Source organism: Trichosurus vulpecula, chromosome 9 (genome assembly GCF_011100635.1).
Source record: "Trichosurus vulpecula isolate mTriVul1 chromosome 9, mTriVul1.pri, whole genome shotgun sequence".
NCBI lineage: Eukaryota > Metazoa > Chordata > Mammalia > Diprotodontia > Phalangeridae > Trichosurus > Trichosurus vulpecula.
The window spans coordinates 96,879,925-96,900,022 of NC_050581.1; the positions used below are offsets into that span (position 1 = coordinate 96,879,925).

At 38.9% G+C, this 20,098-nt stretch overlaps 1 protein-coding gene across 1 annotated transcript in view; it reads right to left on the reverse strand.

Moving 5' to 3' along the window:
• Window positions 1-20,098, reverse strand: part of TTC39B (tetratricopeptide repeat domain 39B) — a 145,480-nt gene that overhangs the window by 124,805 nt on the left and 577 nt on the right. The gene's annotated exons all lie outside the window — the stretch shown is intronic.

Here is a 20,098-nt window from a genome sequence, read left to right on the forward strand (position 1 = left end):
AATAACATTGTGCTGATCACATCATGCCCCACAACAATGCAAAGCCTCTAAATGAGATCCATAGTCATTCAGATGACCTAACTAAACACATGGGAAAAAAAAAGTTATGAAAACTATCCATTGTCCAGATTGCAGTCAACTGAACAGACAACATATAGAGCTCACTAGTGTATCTGTGTATTTGTGTGCATGCATGTGTCATAGATGCATGTCATAAAGAATCTAAGGCTAGCTATCGAGTACAGGCCCTCATTTTACAGATCATGAAACTGAGGGCTAGGGAAGTTGGGTGACTTGTCCAAAGTCACTCAAGGAAGTGAGTAAGAAAGAAGCAGGATGAGAACCATGGTCTTTCTGACTCCAAACTCAGTATTGTTTTCTCTCAGAAAATTCTGCCTCCTTACACCCATGGCATTACAGGAAAATGAGGCCTTCTCTATTGGCATATGTGTGCCTATTATATGAAATCATTATTTTCTTCATATTTCCCAAGCTGTCAGCTAGTCTCTCTGGTCTCACAATTGTCTTATTCTCTCCTCTCTTTTCTTATGTATCACCTTAAAACAGAAACATCAATGTGGCCTAGTGTAACAACAATGCTGCCTGCAGCTCCCGTGGGGTGTAAGACCAATAACACCAGCACACAGGAGGGCTGGTAGCACAGGTTCTTCGATCTGCTTTTCTTTCTAAGGAAAGCAACTTTAATGGGTTTACAATCTCACTTTAATTAAACATACATATATCATTCACTTAGTTCAGGGGGAAAAGTCAGCACTGAACTTCAGAGAAAACACAAAGAGAAATTACAAGCATTAATTATATAAACAGAGCAAATAACACAAATCAGCAGACAGGGCTTCTAACCATCTGTCCATAGTAATACATACACAGTTACTAGAGAGAGAGAGAGAGAGAGAGAGAGAGAGAGAGAAGCACCAACATCTAGGTTTTCAAAGCTGGGGGCAAGAGGAGGGTGGGGGGGTAGCCTCCTTAACAGGGACCCAGAGTCTTGTCTAGCCAAATCCCACAAACACTCTTCCAATGAGTAAGCCCCCAAAGCAAAATGCTAACCTCAGAGCATATATACACCTCTTCAGGGTCAGCCCACAGAGGGCGTCACAACTATGTGACTGGAACTTATGTGACTTAGGCTTTCTTGTGACTTAAACAGGTCATCAAAGACTCTTGATTAATCAAAGACTCTGGATTCAAACAAAGGCAAGTCTCAATCAAAGGCACTTGATTACCTTAGTGCTGAGAACTAGAACTCCAAAAGGAAAAAGAGCAAAACAAAAAGTCCCACTTTGCTTGCCATTATACCTAGTGGATAAAGAACCAACTTCAGGCAATTATACGGTGAAACTGCACAACAGTTGCAGCTCTGAACCAATAAAAGAGAGTTTCCTGGTAGACTTCCGTACTTTAATAAAATCACTAGTATATACCTGGATCTTAAAAATAAAGGAGAGGCAGAGCACTAGGTGAGATCCTTAATCATGGTAAGCCCTAGTCCTGGGTCTGCTACAGACAAGAATTCATCCTGGGAATATTTCTCCTACTTGCAAAACAATCGTTATTTTCCTCTACTCCCAACATCCCAGAAACATTAACTACCAACTTTCAATCACTCATCTTATCTTTTCTGAGAGCTAGAAGGAGAATGAACTATATTACACAGTACTATGTACATACTGAATAAGATACTCAGTAAATATTTAATATATAAATGATAGAATCAAAAAGACCAGTTAAGAGTCATCATTTGAACTTCCCACAAGTACTATCTTTAAGCAGAAACATCAAGATTTTCTATATTTATCTTTGGGAGACAAAAATACAAAATCCATTTTCCTAACATGCTTGTTTTTCCCTATTTTTCATGCCCAAACCTTTTTTTAACATTTAGTACTATATTAATTCAGATTTCTTACAGATGCAATTCTAAGGAAATTAAAAATACAAAATGAACACTGATAAAGGGAACTGCTCACTACAGGTAAGGATAAAAACAAAAACATAGTCAGGAAATATAAGTTTTAGATATGCCATCTGCTTTTCAGAATCTGAGTGATACAAGTATTTTAAATGCTTAGAAATTACTAATTCACACAATTCTTTACTGGAATTTCCTACAACAACTTCTAGGTAAAAATTGAGTTTAATATTACCAGAATTATGAAGGAACCACCAGATGTCACTATTAGTATTAATATTAACTTTTAACCTCAACATCACACATGCACAGATTTTTCTAACATGGTGTTATAAAACTCCTGAATAATTGGAACTGTAAACTGCCCCAGCTATTCTGTAAAACAATTTAAAATTATACTTCAAAAGTCACTAAACTTTAACTTTTTTTTTAAATGTGTGGTACACCTTCATTTTATTTTTTAAAATTTATTAAAATATTGTCTTAATATCACAAATACTTCCTAACAAATACTCAAACAAAACTCCTTACAAGTTTTATAGCCTCTTTTGGTGATTAAAAAGGCTCAGGAGACATAATTTCTGGGTAATTTAATCACTTTATTAAATAATGCCAGCATTTTAAGAAAAGGATGGTCATCTGGCTGTCTTTCTCTTAGACCAAAGACCACCATGGCATAGAGCTCAGGCTTTATATATTCTTTTGGAAGAGGAGTGTTCTGGGGTGGCAATCAACCCTGATTGGCTAACAATCAATGAGAGAATAAATATTACAATGGGGCTGGATCTGAACTTTATGTCATTTAATTCTTAAATTAAATAACTAATAATAAATAGTTAAATTAAAATAAATTCAAAGAATTTATGCCCCACCCAAACCAGATTAGAACACAATAGCTATCCATGGGGTCTGAACAAGAAAGTTAGTCCAAAATCATTATCAGCAATGTCCTTCAAAAAAAAGACTGAATTTTTAAAGTCAGGACTTTATTAAAAGAGGGGAACTCTGGATCCTCCCAAATCATTGATTATTAACAATCATTTTCTCACTCTCCACATTGACTTTATTTATATTGCTGTGATCATTATGTATCTTTTTTTATTTTTCAGGTAACAAGTGTTTTTTTTAAAATCATCTGTCCCACCACCAATGTACATCTTTTTAAATTTCTTAATATACCAATTATAATGGAATACTATTGTGCAATAGGAAATAATAAGCAGGATAATTTCAGAAAAACCTGGAAAGACTTACACGAACATTGTATACAGTAACAGCAATACTTGCAGGATGATCAACTTAAATGACTTAGCTACTCTCAATAATACAATGATGCAAGACAATTCCAAAGATGAATTTTCCAAGATGAAAAATGCTATTCACCTCCAGAGAAAGAACTGATGGAGTCTGAATGCTGATCAAAGCATGCTATTTTTCACTTTTTTTGTGGTTTTCTTTGTGTCTGTGTCTTCTTTCACAACATGACTAATATGGTAATATGTTTTGCATGACTGCATATTATGATGTTTATAAAATTACTTACTGTCCCAGGGAAGTGAGAGAGGGAGGGTGAAAATTTGGAACTCAAAACTTTTTAAAATGTTAAAAATTGTTTTTTACATGTAATTGGGGAAAAATAAACTATTATTCAAAAAAATAAAAAACAAATTTCTCAATAGACATTTACACAGTTCAGCAAAATCAATTCACGTATTTGCCATGCCTGAAAATATGCCTCTTTCTCTATTTTAATTCCATCACCTCTATCAGGAAGTGAGTAGTAGGTTTCATCTTCATTTGGACTCATGGTTTACGTGTTGATCAGTGCTCTAAAATTTTTTTTGAAGTTTTTTTCTCTGTAATGTTACCATTGCATATACACTGTTCAAGTTCTGCTCAATTTACTCTGCATCAGTTCATAAAGGTCTTCTCAGTTTCCTCTGAAATTACCCATTTCATCATTTCTTATAGCATAATAACACTTCCATTAAATTCATATGCCACCATTTGTTTAGCCATTTCTAAATAGGAAGATACTCCCTTAGTTTCCCAATTGGTGGCTACCATTAAAAAGAGCTACTATCAAAATTTCTGTACATACAAATATTTTTCCTCTTTCTTCGATCTCTTTCAAGTTTGGCAGTGGCATAGCTGGGTATACAGAGAATGGTTAATTTTCAAATTGCTTTCCAGAATAGCTATACTGATTCACAGATGCACCAACAATGCACTACTGTACCTGCTTTCCCCACAGCCCCTCCAACGTTTGCCATCTTCCTCTTTTGTCATCTTTCATCCACACAAACACCTATCTACACACAACATACATTCCATTCTACACTGATTTCAAGGACAGCTTATGAATGAGCTCAGACAACATAGGATATTAAACATCTTGACTTACTTTACTGCTTCAGCAGAAAGACAAGGCAGGCCTGTCTCACTGTTAACTGCTTCACTTTTTTTAAGATCTGGAGGTAAACTTCAAAGAAAAACATTCAGAACCATATTTTACAAAAGTTTTCCCTATTCAAAAAAAAATTTTTTTTAGTGGCTTAGTATTATCTCTTAAAATACAAAGGCCTCAGCCTGGCATCTAAAAGTCTTCTAAAATAGGGCTTCCACATACCTTTCCTATCTTATTTCATATTATTCCTCTTCACTCAACTCTCCATTCCAGTTAAACTAGCCTAATCTCCATTCCCTACAACCTTCTATCTCCCACCTTCATATATTTGCATAGGCTGCTCCCAATGTCTGAAAGGCACTCTCCCCTCTTGGCAACCCTATTTTCCCTTTAAAGGACAGCTTTAAAACATATCACCTACACAGAATCACAGGATCAAGGCAGCACAGTACAGTGGGCACAGCATTTGGAATCTAAGAACCTGGGTTTGAATCAGAGCTATGCTACCACATCACGACTTTCCCTATTACAGTTTCAACATATTTCGGGTTGGTATAAGAAATTAAATGGGAATTTGGGGGGAGTTTTGCAGAAACTGCAGACAACATGCAAAGGCCAGCAGAGATGACACAGAAAAAGTTTAGAAACTCAGAAATGTATAATATCAACCCAAATTTTACAATAAGGTACTATAACCACCCCATAAAAAAAAGAAAAAATTCAGACTTCTCTTGTAGGAAGGGAAGCCCAAAAAATTTTATGCAGGTTTTCCAGACTGCCGGGCACTATAGCCCTAACTCCTGTGATGTGGAAGGGATAACTGTATTAAGTGACTTCAGGCAAATCACTTAAATGTCTCAGTCTCATCTATAAAAGGAGGGGACTGGACTGGATGCCAATAATGATAATGCAGCTAAGTGGCACAGGAGACAGGGTATGGTCCTGCTAAGGCAGGATTCCATAGAGATACCAGAGGGCCACTTTCTTCTGCTCAGATCTCTCCATCATTCTGGCCTTGAACTCCAGAGGGCTGGTGGGAGGGAAAGCTTTCCCTATAACAAGCCAAAAGTCATTCATTCATGACCTTTTAGGTTATTTAGGATGGGTCTACTTCTTGTTTTTTGTCTTCTTTCCTTTGGTGCAAGGACTCCTTGTAAGATTTTGAAAGAGAGCTAACATCTTCCCCAAGCATCAGCATCATTAGCTACTGGTACAGTTGTGGCAGAAACAGTGTTAAGAGGCAGACTGGTCAAGAAGGAATGAGTCATTCACAGAGAGAGAAAAAGACAGAGGCACCCACTCTTTGAGTAAGTTGTACTCAGTGTTAGAGAAATGTAAAAAAGCTTATAAGCAGTCTGGCTACAAATGTCACAACAAGACTTATATGTTAACCACTCAGCTGACTGTTGTCTTTCTAGGATTGTTTATTACTTAGCATTCTCTTTTCTGTGTGAAGATAAAACTGACTTTCTATACCTGATTCATGCTTGTACTTGGAGCACCTTCCACTTTGTCCTCCCATTAGAAGTGCCCCATTAGACTAAAGCCAAAAAACAGAACTGTTCCTCAGGAATCTTAAGGGGCTGGAAGGAACCGAAGCACTGGAAGCCTAGCTCCCCTATTGAGGAGACAGGAGCTCCCAGAGCAAAGAATCCAGGATAAACCAGTAACAGGTAAGGGGCAGGATGTAGAAGATCACCAACCTAATGGTGCCTGGCTACATATTGAGACAGAAAAGCAATGCAAATTTATATCTGGAAGGGACCTTAGAAGCCATCTAATCCAATTTCCTTATTTTAAAGATGAAAAATACATGATTTCCTGATTCTCCCATTTGTTAGTGCTTTGTATAATTTGGTGAATATACTTATCTGCATTTGTATTGTATCCGACTCCCCAGTAGAACATATGCTTCTTGAGCTATAGATTGATTTAAGGTTGAAACTTTCATCACTTCAATTAGACTTCCAAGTTTCAACTTTAAATCAATCTGGTCCTACACACAGTTTGTTTTGGCATCCAGTTTCAATGCAACAAGTGCAGAAAATTCTCCTTCGCAAACATCTTCTGTGGGAAGTGGAATCCAGCATTTTACACCTTTATCAAACAGGTCTGGGAATCCAGAATGATCATGTAGCCAAAAGGTCAGTTAGGTGTTTTGTGTGAAGATTAATTTTTTTTCCTATTAGGCATAAATGAAGCACCAAAAATATAAAATCATCAATACACAAACCATTATGCATGTCACATATTTTAGTGAAGTACAGATCAAAATGGCACTGTCTGGTGCCTATGTGGATTTGAGGACCTGTTACGATAAATTACACAGCCCTCAACAGGTACAAAAGTTAGGAAACACTGATCTAGTCTAGTGGAAAAATAATGAACTTAGGAGGCAGGAACCCTGGGTTACAATTGCTGACTCAGCCATCGGTTAGTTCTGGGCAATCACAATGTGCCTAAAGCTCAGTTTCTTCATTAGTAAATAAGGAAAATAATAACAAGACTATTGTGAGGATAAAGTATGAAAAGAGATGCAAGCACACTTAGAAAAATTTTTTATAACTTTACATAAGGAAATATTCTTTACTCCAAAACAAATAGTCTTTTCTCTAGCTTCTATTTCATGTGAAAAAGCATCACGTTTCCAAATACCCACCACCCAGGCTGCACATAATCTCTTATAATATCCTGTGCTAAGAAAAAAAAAAACCAGAAGAGGGTCTGTAACAAGAGTTGTTAAAGACTATGCATGCTGAGAAACCCAATCCTTGCCAATGTTTGAAGAGAAAACTGATCCCATCTCAACAAGCCGGTTCATATTGTTAAAGACTAAGCTCTGAAAATAAGTTTCCCCAAAACACTCAACATTAATCACTTGGGGGTGGGAGACTGGGAAGAAGGGAAAGAACCTACTCTATTCCATAATACTATTACTATTGAGATATATATAGACATAGCTAAGATCATCACTATAGATCAGGGGTTCCCAATCTGGGATAAAACTAGAAAGTAGGAGAAGCTTGTCAAGCTATTTGTGTGCGGGCATAGGGAAGACTTGGTAAATAATAATATTTTGTACTAAATAGCTTTCCTTATGGAAAATGAAACTTAGCCTCAAAATCAAGTATTCAAGTTCAAGTCTTACCTCTAAAACATATTAGAAAATCACTTAACCCCACAGTTAAGTTACCTCTAGAAGACCATACATATCAAAGAAAGTGCCAAGCAGCACTAGGAGTTTCCTTACCAGGGAGTTTCCCATAATAATCACAGGTCCAGTCTCTATCCGAATCCTATTTTAATTCTTGTGTGCTTATGTCCCTCTAGATTTTATTTACTTTCAAATATAATAGGGTATAGAGGAAGATTCACTAAAAGCCAAAGGGTACATTGACAGAAAAAGGTGTGAAGCCCTGCTTCAAGGCCATATACAACAGGGATTCATAACCTGGGGTCCACGAAATAGGGTTTTTTTTAATATTCTGGTAACCATGTTGCAATACATTCAGTTTCCCTTGTAGTCCTCTGAATTTTGTTTAATGTATTATTCTAAGGGGTCCAAAGACTTCACCAGTGTACCAAAGGAGTCCATGACACGAGAAGGATTAAGAACCCCTATACACAGCCTGTGCAGACACCTAAGCACAGACAGGAATTCAAAAAACAAAATTAGTTATTGTGTCTTACTTCACTGCTTCCCACTAGTTCATACCAGACCTCTTCCATGCAACTAATTAGTCCATCTTTTTCATTCAGTAACTGACTCAGTAAAGTAGCAAGGTATTTTTTAAAGTTCTCAAACAATTATCAACTTAGGGCAAATACAAAACACAGCTACTCGGCTTAAGTGTATGATTTTTTTCTTTGTGGATTCCTACAAAAATTACGGTCAAATCCAAACTCCAGGAATAAGACAGTATTTTGCTTTACTCTCTTCACCAAACTCCCCAAATAAAAACTTGGTGATTTAAACCTTTTATATACTTCAAAATTTAAATGGATCTATAATCTCAGTGAGGTGGGTACTTTCTACAACAGTGAAAATCACAATGCCTCTGTATGTAAGGAGGATTTTGTTATCCTTTTTAGAGTTCAGTTTCTCAGGATCCACGGCCACGGCAATGTCTAGTTTCCAGGTACTAGATAATAACTCCCAGAATAGCCCCAAGGATCCTAGATAGTAATTCCTAGAATCACAGTGATAGGTAGTCCTACTGAGGTTGTGCCATGAGATATGGGGTGATGTGATATTCATTACACTTGCACACAATGATGATAGTGCTAAAGTTAACCTGCGAGCTTAATGTTGGCAAGATGCCTTCTTCGTCTGTTGCCCTAGACACTAGTCAGTGAGTAGGGGAATCCACAGGGAACCCATAGGGGAATCTGTGTGTGCCTTGACCAGCCCCCATCAAGGCTTGAGGGGATTTACAGGAGTGCACAAGCTGTGCCTGTCTCAACTGATCCCACTGAGACATAGGGGTAGTTGCCACCCCTTCTCACCTGCCCCTGTGAGAAGGGTGATTAGGGAATGCTGTAAGAGCTGGTGCTCCCATTATCAGCAACCCTTCCGAGAAGACTAGACTAAAGTAAGAGTATTAACCCTTCTGAAGCTGTCTTCCTGTCCTTCTTGTCTGACCAGATCAAGAGTGAACCTGCTAGAGGCTGGAGTCCAGAAACTCCAGTGCCTCCTGAGTGTTATCTGTGAAAGAGCCTCCCATCCTGTTAATGTCCTCCCATAAATCCATCACAGAGGGTGGTTCATGCAATGAGCAGGGAGACTTCTAAGGCGTGTTTAAATAAAAACATAACAAGGATACCAATTCAACATATGAGCTATTTACCCCTATCCCTGGCTACACAGACCACTTCCTTGTCTAGTCTCAGATAGACAGATACAGATATAGATAGATATATCATTGTTATCTTTTACACCAATTTTAGAGTGCACTTTGTCAATGGTAATATGTTGCAGTTTATTTATACCCTGCATTTGTCTATCCATTTCCTCCAATTTTGATTCCTTGGTAGACTCCTAGTAAGATTCTGATGACTTCTAGTAAGACTCTGATGGCTCAAAAATTTGATTCACAGCTACCTAGCATCATTGGAAAAATTCACAAATCTGTGTGGATCTATGAACTCTCAAGAAAAACTCCCAAAATTGGACCTCCCTCCACCAAGACAAATAAGAATAGTTTATGCCTTGGTAGCATGGAAATGGAATGGTTAATGACTTTACTAACCACTTTGATTTGTTTGAGTTCCCTTACTACCCAAAGGAGGCCAGACTGACCTGGGAATCAGAATTAGCCAATCAGGAGGCAGACAAAGCATCCTTTAAGCCTGACATACCAAAGATCCTTTGCAGTGTTTGCTTGTTAAACCGGGAAATCCCTCTGCTGTGCCAGCGACCACAGAACTGACTTAAGCCAGTTCATATAAGCTCTAATGGATAGAACTAACACAAGCATCCTAGTTCCAGGACCCTGGGGACTTTTCAGCCTGACCCTCTTCCTTGTTCCACGTCAGCATTTCACGATCTCCGTGAAATGGCCTTTCCCTGGCAAAGAGAAACTTAACCCAATGCCTGACGGGGCCCCGACACTGTGAAAAAAATCAAACCTACAGTAGCAATACCTGATTGGGCCACAACATGGGCATTTCCACCCAGCTTTGCAGTTTCTTTCTATCTTGACGATCTATGCAGCCTAACCCCAAAGCAAGCTCAGCTCCGACTACAGCTCCACATGCATGCTGCCAGCTTGAGAGAAATAAAACAGGCATACAACTTAATTCTGTCGTTTTTCTTAGACTGAATCTGAGTTTGAGAGTAGATCAAAAGGAACTGCCTGAGGTACACAAAGGTTAAATAGTTTTTCCAAAATCACATAAGTAGTAAGCATCTGAAGTGGGATGTCTAACCAAAGTCTTCCCAAATACAACCCCAGAATTTTATCCACTATGAAGATTGTCTCTTATCTACCAGAAGACTATTGGGTATTAAAAAGGCAGGTCTTTGTTTGAGGGAGAATCTTGTAGTTAAATTAAAAGATTTCCCAAAAGTAATCCATACTGTTCTCTTTCTCTTATTCAGTTCTAGGCCCAGCCCTCTCCTTCCTCTCTCTCCTTTCCCTCTGTCCACAAAGGAAACCATAACCTTACCTGTGGATGCTCTACCCAAAGGAATATAAATTTTGCTTGCTAAAACCTCACTAGATATCTTGGAGTTTACAGGCTAGCTATCTTTTTTAAGGACCATGACTTAAATCCAAATCACTCTGGCTCTCACTAATTGGCCAACAACAGGTCCCAGACCCCAGCCCAAGTCTCACTTGGTCATTGTTTGGATTTGATGGCTCAGAATGACTATAAACAGCAATTTTTTCTATTTTGGCCAGAAACCCTGAGGATCTTCCCCTCCCAGATTGATTTTTTTTTTTGACTAGGTAAAAGAGACTATTTTTTACCTCATTTTTTAACTAGCCTTAATCACTGACTGGGAAGTGCCTCAGATAAACTGAGACCTGGGACAGACCTTAGCTAGAAAAGGCCAAGGTCCCCCACTACATCCTGGACCATCTCCAGTCATCCTGATCTGTGTCTTGCCACTGGACCCAGATGGCTCTGGAGGAGATAGTGAGGCTGATGACTCTTCACAACCCTGCCTCGCTTAAATCCAATTCACTCACAAGTCATGACATCACCTTCCTGATGTCATTGGAACTCCTCAAGAAGGAAGGACAAACAACAAGGCCCAGTCCACAGTGCACCTAAAGGATCTTCCAAGATAGGCCTACTGATAAACCAGTTCTCTGAGTAACTCATTCGATTATATATCAAGGTTTTCCTCCAAAAAGTTGCTATTAAGAGCCTATTATGCACAAGACACCATGCTAACTTGTCAAGGAAGATCCAAGAACTTTGTCCATTCTGCTTGGCACATAGGGTAAGGAAGGTAAGGAGTGTGAAGTAAGACCAGAAGGGCAGAATAGAGTCATATTTTGAAAGAGCTTTAAGCACCAGGCTCAGAAACCAAAGACATCTCAGAAATGGAACGGCCCTCAGAAATCACTGACAGGAACAAAATTTTTACTCTGTTTCCTCAATACTTGGCACACAGTAGGCACTCAAAAAATGCTAGCCAAATTGAACTGAATTCTACATCCCCTCCTGAAGCAGGAAAGCTCTTTACAACATTACAGACAACCATGAAGTTTTTCCTTGAATTCCTTCAATGATAGATAATTCGCTACCTCCTTGAGGCAAGCGTATTCCATTTTTAGACAGCTCTAATCATTAGAAAACTCTTTTTATTTAGCTGAACTCTACCTTCCTGTAGCTTGCACATAGAAAGTTAGGCACAGAATCTGAATTGGAAAGTATGGAAGTCACCTAGTCCAAACTTTATCTGAAGCATGAACCAATTCTCCTCTACTATTTTTAAGTTCAAATGTAAAAAAGCAGACTAGGTTAGAAAATTGTATCAATTTCTATCTTTTTAAAATATTTACTTCCCTATAATACATAGAACTGATCACTCTTTTAAGCCAAATAATAAATAACCTTCCCTAATTCAGACAGAGAGGAATGAGGGAAGAGGGTGAGGATCAACGTAACAAATACGACCTCCAGCAGCTCATCTATCTTCTACTTGTCCGGCACATCGGTATGAGACATCAGGTTATCTCCCATCAAAATATGGGAAACAGGCAAGCATCCTGAACAAGAAGGCAGAAGGAAAAACTAGACAACTCCCTGACTGCTCATCTTGTTATTAGACCCACCTATATTCAAATGTAAGATATTGATTCCAATGCCAAAAATCAAAGATATTTTGATAATCCAATGTTTTGGATTGCTTTCCCCCATAATAATACAGTTCATCAAGATGTGACTGTAAGAAGACAAAATGAAACCCTCATGACAACTTTTATTAGGAAAAAATCAACAATAATAAAATAAAACTGTCTAAGAATTAGAAAGGAGAAATTTGTCTGCTCACTTTGATGCCCAAGCTCTTGGTTCACTGGTACATGAAACACCTACTAGTTTAGACAATGGTACCACAAACTCCTACTTAATCAGGACAGTTGAGGAATGGTCTTTTCTCAATCTTCATTCTTCTTGACCTCTCTGCAGCTTTTGACATTGCCAACACTCTCTTCTCTCTAGGTTTTTGAACACCACTCTTTCTTGATTCACCAACCTATCTGACCAATCCTTCTCAGTCTCCTTTGCTGGATCTTTATCAAGGTCATGCCTACTACTTATGGATATCCCATGAGACGCCGTCCTAGGCCCTCTTCTCTTCTCCCACTGTACTATACTCTCTTCACTCTTATCGGTTCCCATGGATTTAATTATCTTTATGCTAACGATTTTCAAATCTACCCTTCCTGCCCCAACATCTCTGCTGACCTCCAGTTTCTCATCTCTAACTGCCCTTCAGACATTTTTAACTGGATGTCCAGTAGACATCTTAAATTCAACATGTGCAAAATTGAACTCATCTTTCCCCAAAACCCTCCACCCTCCTCCTACGTTCCCTTAGTACTATTGAGGATACTACCATCCTTCTAATCTCTCAGGCTTACAACCTAGTGTCACCCTTGACTCCTCCCCCTCACTATCTCTCATCCCCCCCACCCCCCATATTCAATCTCTTGCTAAGACCTCTCAACTTTCATCTTAGCAACATCTCTTGAAAATGACCCCTTTTCCCCTCTTATACGGCTACCACCCTGGAGCACCCTCATCACTTAGACTACTGCAACAGCCAGCTGGTCGTTCTCCCTGCCACAAGCCTCTCTCCACTCCAATCCACTGTCCATTCGGTCACCAAAGTGATTCTCCTAATGCACAGGTCTGACCATGTCACTCCATACTCAATAAATTCCAGTGGCTCTCTATCACCTCCAGGATCAAATACAAAATCCTATTTGGTGTTCAATGTCCTTCATTGCCCTGCCCCTGACCTTTCTTATACTTTACTGCCCACCACATACTTTTTTAAAAATATATCTTTTAGTTATTTTATTAAATATTTCCCAGTTACATGTAAAAAATGCTTTAACCTTTTTTTTTTTTAATTTTGAGTTCCAAATCCTCTCCATACCTCCCCCACCCCTTAATAAGGCAAACCATATGATAGCAATTAAACACCACTACATACTTTTCAAATCAGTGACACTGATCTCCTTGCTATTTCACATTTGAGCTGGTTCTTAAAGGCTATAAGATTTCAATTGGAACAGACTGGCCAGCAAAGGAATGGGGGAGAACGAAAGATAGAAAGAAGCTCTGTAAACAAATAAAAAAAAAATTAGTTTTTCTAGACCTGTTTGGCTGATGCATATATACGGCACATGAAGAAGAGTCACAGGAGACAAGTTCAGAAAGGCTGGCTGAAGCCAGGCCTTGAATGCTAAGCTACGAAGTTTGGACTTGATTCAGCAGGCAATAGGGAGCCAGTAAAGGAAGGTTTTGAGTAGGGAACTGACATAATCAGACATCAAACAAAGACCAATCAATAAAGCACATTCTAATTACAGAGGCACATTTATTTAAATTTGTTTTGTTTTGGCTAGGTGATTGGGGTTAAGTGACTTGCCCAGGGTCACACAGCTATTAAGTGTCAAGTGTCTAAGGCCAAATTTGAACTCAGGTCCTCCTGACTCCAGGGCTAATGCTCTATCCACTGCACCATCTAGCTGCCCCTTTAAATATGTTTTAAAATACAAAGACGCTGGTTTACAAAACCTTCCATTTTCTAGAATTCTGTTTCACCAATGAGTAGCAATGATGTTTTAAAAGAGAATTTTCAAAACCTGGAAAAATTTTAAGTTGATTTTGCATAGTAATATACTAAGTGATTCCAGATGAAGGTGAGTTCCCACCCTGCACAATTTCCCCTACACAAACAGGTAGAATTGGGGATTTGTTTGGTGAGTTGTTGGCTTTGGGTTTTGCTTTGTTCTGTTTTGTTGGGGGCGGGGGGGGGGGGGGGTAGTTCTAATTTGTGCAAGCAAGTGCAGGAAGATCCAGGAGGTTGGAGTTCTAACACACAATGAAAGAATAGTGGTATTTATTTAATATAGTAAGAGGAACATGGTAAAAAGATAAAAGCCTGTGTCCTAAGGAATTCAACATCCCTACAATAAATGCCCAGAAATTACAAAAGACTCTCTTCCTGAGATGACCACTCTCACTAAGAATGATGAAGTAACTGATTAGCAGGGAATGTCACAGAAAACCAAAAGCCCAAAAGAATTCTTAGCACCAGATCCCTTTGTTCAACACATATGTATTGTGCACTCACTACACATAAGGTAATGTGCTAACAGAGCCAAGGCCAGGCATTATACAGATCCCAGGTAATATTTAAAAGTCAGGACCCCTGTGTACACTAACAGCCTTCATCGTAAAGCATGCTACCTGAATCTCTCCAAATAACATCATCATCATCAGTAGCATCATCAAAAACTACTCACATTCATGTAGCATTTTAAGGTTTACAAAGAACCATCCTTAAAATAGTCATTTAAGGCATATAGTTATAAGCATTATTCTTGCTTTAGAGATGAGGAAACTGAGGCTCAAAGTGAGTAGATGATCTACCCAGAATCAACAAGTAATAAGTACATGCCTACACAATACAGAGAATGTAATATGCTGACATCTAAGATATATTAATTCATAAAAAGAGCCAAGTCTCTCTTTGCACTTTCCCTTGTGTTGTGCCTGCCCTAACCCAAGGCAAGAATGTCTTGCTCAGCTCTATGGAAGATAAAAAAAGAGAACTAAGATATGAGCCCTCCCCTCAAAAAAAAAACAAAAAACCTCTTACCTTTTGGTTGGGAAGATAAATATACAAAAATATAAAAACAAAGGAAGACTGGTTAATGTAAGAAACGTATAAACAAAATGTTATATAACATGTATTTTGAAGAGAGGGAGCTCTCATCTTTAGGATCTAAGAGCACTTTATAATATGACAGGAAGGAAGGAAGGAATGACAGACATACATATATGTGTGTGTCCCATAATTGGAACTGGGAGAGACCTCAGAGGGTATCTAATCCAATTCCCTCATCTTACAGATAAGGGAACTGAGACTTAGAAGGATTAAATGACTTTCCCAAGTAATAAATAAGACACTGAAGATTCAAACCCAAGTCTCAGAGGACTCAGAGGACAGACCACTGACTCTGGAGTCTGATAGGACTCAAATTCTACCTCCACTATTTAATTTTCCAGTGATCTTGTCACTCAACATCTATGGGCCTTAGTTTCCTAAAAAGTAAGCTGAGATTATTCAACTAGATGATCTCTAAGGTGTCTCTTTCTGCTCTAAATATATGATCCTACGACCCTAGAGCAATAAAAATTTCTACCACACCATACTCCCTAAGAGGTGACATTTGAGCAGGGCCTTTAAGGATTGGAAGGATTTCAACAGCATAAAACATTGCAGGAAAGGCAAGTTTGTTAACCTGGGCTTGAGTTGATGCTGCTGGTAAACTAATGTGTTTTTCTATTAGTAACTTATAAATTTACAAATATTAGTTTACATACCTCCCCTCTCAACAGGAAAATTCAGTTATGGGGGCTAATTTTATAGTATTTTTAACCTGTTCTATTCAATCTTATCTAAACTTAATTAAGCTAAGTAGAAAAAAAAGCCTTATCCAAACCAGGATTAGATTTGTCAACATTAAACTGTCTAAAACAAAGCCTGGCTTGAATCACACAAGCCTTCTTTCTTCACCCTTTACCTTCCTGATTCCCCACTTCCACTCCAAGCACCTAAAAGAAAAATATTAATGTCAGTTTAAGTATTCCAGTATTGACAATTTTAATACACTACACTGCATCAAGCCAGGTACCACATTAGAAAATTCCAAAATCATCTCCCTTAATAACTTCCCAATTAAAAAAGGCAATGTTGGGGCAGCTAGGTGGCACAGTGAGTAGAGCACCAGCCCTGGAGTCAGGAGGACCTGAGTTCAAATTTGACCTCAGACACTTGACACACTTACTAGCTGTGTGACCTTGGGAAAGTCACTTAACCCCAACTGCCCTGCCTTCCCCCCTCCAAAAAAAAAAAAGACAATGTGATCAGAAAAAAATGTTTGAAAACCTTTCCAAAAGTTTACAGTAGCATGATAATTTTTCCTTGACACTCACATACACTATTAACTTGTCAACAGGAACACAGGCAAGAGCATTTCTGCCCTTTTGCAAAGGGGCCTTTCTCCAGTCTATTCCAGGTACAGGTCTACATTCTATGGCCTTAGAGCCATTCCCTAGATGTTTCATGTACCTATCTTTTTCTCCCCAACTAAATTAGGAGTTAACTTGAAGACAGAAATTATTTCTTTTGCTTCTACAGCACTTAATGAAGAACTTCTTTAAATATTCATTGAATTCAATCCAGTGAAGAAGTCATATTGTACTCAAGGAGATGCTTTCTTTTTCTCTACTTTTAAACCTACCCTTTATGTTCCCCAATTTAGAAATTCACCAAGAGCACTATTTCCTCAACACAGATCTTGTGCCTTAGCTCATCTTGAAGTTAGTACGTCATAGCCACATAGGTTTCCTCACACTGAAGAGAGACTAAGTAGGCAATTGATAAAAATTACAGAGAAGGAAATGTCTGGGGTGAGGCAAGAGTTGAGGAAACAGTGGGAGATGTGAAATAGATAACCAGTTATCTTAACTGGGTATTCACAGACCTCCAAAGAATACATGGTTAGATTTTGGGGAGTACATACACAAGAAAGGGGAAAAAAGTTATATCTTTTAACTAACCTCACTGAAGTTTAGTATTTTCTTCAATTATTTGAAAACACTATTCAGAAGAGGGTTTTACCAGACTGCCAAAGGTAACCCTGACACAGAAAATGTTAAGAACCCCTGATATGTATAAATGGATGACTGGGTAAACTGGATAGCTGAACTTAAGGAGGAAATGTTCACAAATAAGTTATAGATTTTTTAAAGTTTTAGAAACACTAATCTAAAAGCACAGAAGACCTGATTTTCTGAAATCATTTTGTACCAGTCAAGGACTGACAACTCAGTCTGTGGATCACCCAGACCCTTCTCTTCTTTTTAGGTCATCCTGCTAGTCTAGTCACTGTTATGTGAAAAGGCAAGGAAGCACTTCCAAAAGTAGTAGGAAATGAAAAGAAAAAGTAGTCAAGCTCAGGTAAGTTACTTTAGCTCCATGCTGGCGAAAATAACTGACAAAAAAGGAATGTCAACTTGACTAAAATGAAATTTCTGGCCTTTGCATATTTTGCTTATACACCTCTTCTCAAACTTACTCCCATTACTTTAAATGAGTAAGAATTAAGGAAACTCACTTTCTTCTCTCTCTGGATTTAGGATTCCAGCAGTCAGTCACCCTGTCCATCCCAATTGCGCACTTAAGTGGTCCTTACTCCCTACACATTTGCTCTTGAACTGAATATTCTTCAAATATTTTCACTATTCTGCAATATTTTGTTTTACTCTTCTGTCTGCACGTCCTATAAATCAGTTCAGTCTTTCATAGATTCTAACTTCCAAAGACCAAGGATAATTTCTGTAATTCTCTTTGTCCTAACATAGTGCCAGGAGTGATTAGGTATTCAATATGTTTTTCTGATGGAAAGAATGAAGATGATGAAAATGATAATGTAGATATCTTAAGAAAACACTAGAAGAAAGCAACCTAGGAAGCAAAAAAGGTGGAAATATGAAATGGGAAAGTAGGCCAGAGTAAAAGAGAAAAAGAATGCTATTCTTCAGATACTAAAAGAGGAGGTTAAAACAAATCAAGTTATTAGGATCACACATGTTCATTTATAAAAGATATATTCTTCCCTATTTCCCCAAGGTATCTTTCTTCCAAGGATCTATCTATCCAACACAGTATGTCATTTCTCACAGTAGCCCAGGGAGGAAGTTAAGTATTTAGCACCCTAATTGCAGAGAAAAATTAGCAGGGCATAGAGGGAACTTGCTAGCCCAAGGTCATACCAAAAAGATGCCCAAAAGCTACGAACAATAAGAAGGCTGTAATTCCTAAATACAGACTTGAATGGCAATAAAGAATCCATTTAAATAATCTGTTTCATCTTTTGATTTTATGTGTGGTTTACAAGTTTCACAAGCAATAAAGAGCTTCAATTAATCACAAGGCTATATGATTACAATTTTGGCATTCCTAGATAACCGGGCAATGTAATTAAAAGCACTCTCCAAGGGTAGGTTCAGGATAGAAACTCCAACACATCAAAATGAGGATAATAACAGCACCTACCTTACAGGACTGCTACGAGGAGTTAGTCAACAAACATTTATTAAATGCTTACCAGGTGCAAGGAAAGCACAACTAGGAGGTGAAAAAGTCAGGAAGACCTGAGTTGAAAATCTAGCCTTAGACACTAGCTGTGTGACCCTCAATAAGTCACTTAACCCTGTTTGCCTGTTTCCTCATCTGTAAAATGAGTTGGAGAAGGAAATGACAAACCACTCCAGTATCTTTGCCAGGAAAAACTCCAAATGGAGTCAAACAGTCAGATACTGACTGAACAACAAAGGTGGAAGGACTGAGTATCAAACCTTAATGAGCTATATAAATGCCGGTTATTATTATTACTCAATCAATCAACAAGCATTTATTAAGCCCTTACTATTGTGGGAGGCATTTTTATTTGGGGGAACAGAAAGGAGATAGTGGAGATTTCTCCCCCTACCCATCTAATTCTTTGAATGTTCAACAGTTAGACCCTAATAAGCCTAAGTATGAGATTCAAAGCTAAATGGGGTTTAAAATGTCCCAGTGAATAAAATGTTGCACACGCAGTCAGGAAGCTCCCCTTTTAAACCCCCATCTCTTGTCACTTTGTAGTTAAGCAGCTCAGAGAAAACTGCTTAAATTCTGAGTCTCTGGTGTCCTCATCTGTAAAACAGAAATAATACTCGTACTGCCTACCTCCCAGGGTTCCGAAACTCAAATTAAATGATGCCCCCGAAAGGGTTTCCCAACCTTTCAAGCATTGTAAAACCTCAAGCCGTGATGATTATTAAACCTGCTTCTTCCAGTTTAGCTATCTCATCCAAATGGTTTTCTTAGTCTATCACAACTTTTATTACCCATTGCGCCTTCTCCTTCAACTGTCAAAATAAACTCAACAGGTCTGGAGAGCTGGCCGTGAAGGTGCTCAGACTGAAGCACGAAAGAGGAAGTGAGTCTGACAGCCCCATAAACCTCTTTTTCCTCACACGCATCAGGCTTAGGTGGGACCGGCCGGCTCTCCAGCCGCCAACCTCCACCAGCCTCCTCCTGCCCTCCTACCCTTCCTCCCTCCTCCTCCTCCTCCCGCAACCCAGAGCGGCTGCGGACTCACTGTCACCGTCCTTCCCAGGTCAAGGCCAAGGGCAAGCTGGGCAGGGCGGTGAGTGACCCCAGAAACCCCCAGCTTGGGGCGGGGGTAAGATAGGACTCTCCTCCCTGGGGATTTTTCTCCCCCAAGTGCTTCCCTTTCTCATCTCCTAACACGGAAAAACAAGCCCCACCCCCCCCACCTTGCCAGACGTGCCCAAGGGCCGGGGGCAGGCAGAGCCCCGAAACGGTCCGGGCTCGCCGACCCATTCAGCCCCGGACCCCTTCCTCTCTCCTCCTTCGCCTCTTCTCCCCTGTTCTTGTCCTCTCCTCTTTTCTTTCTCTTCTTCTCCCCTCTCCTCCTTTTCCTCTCCCC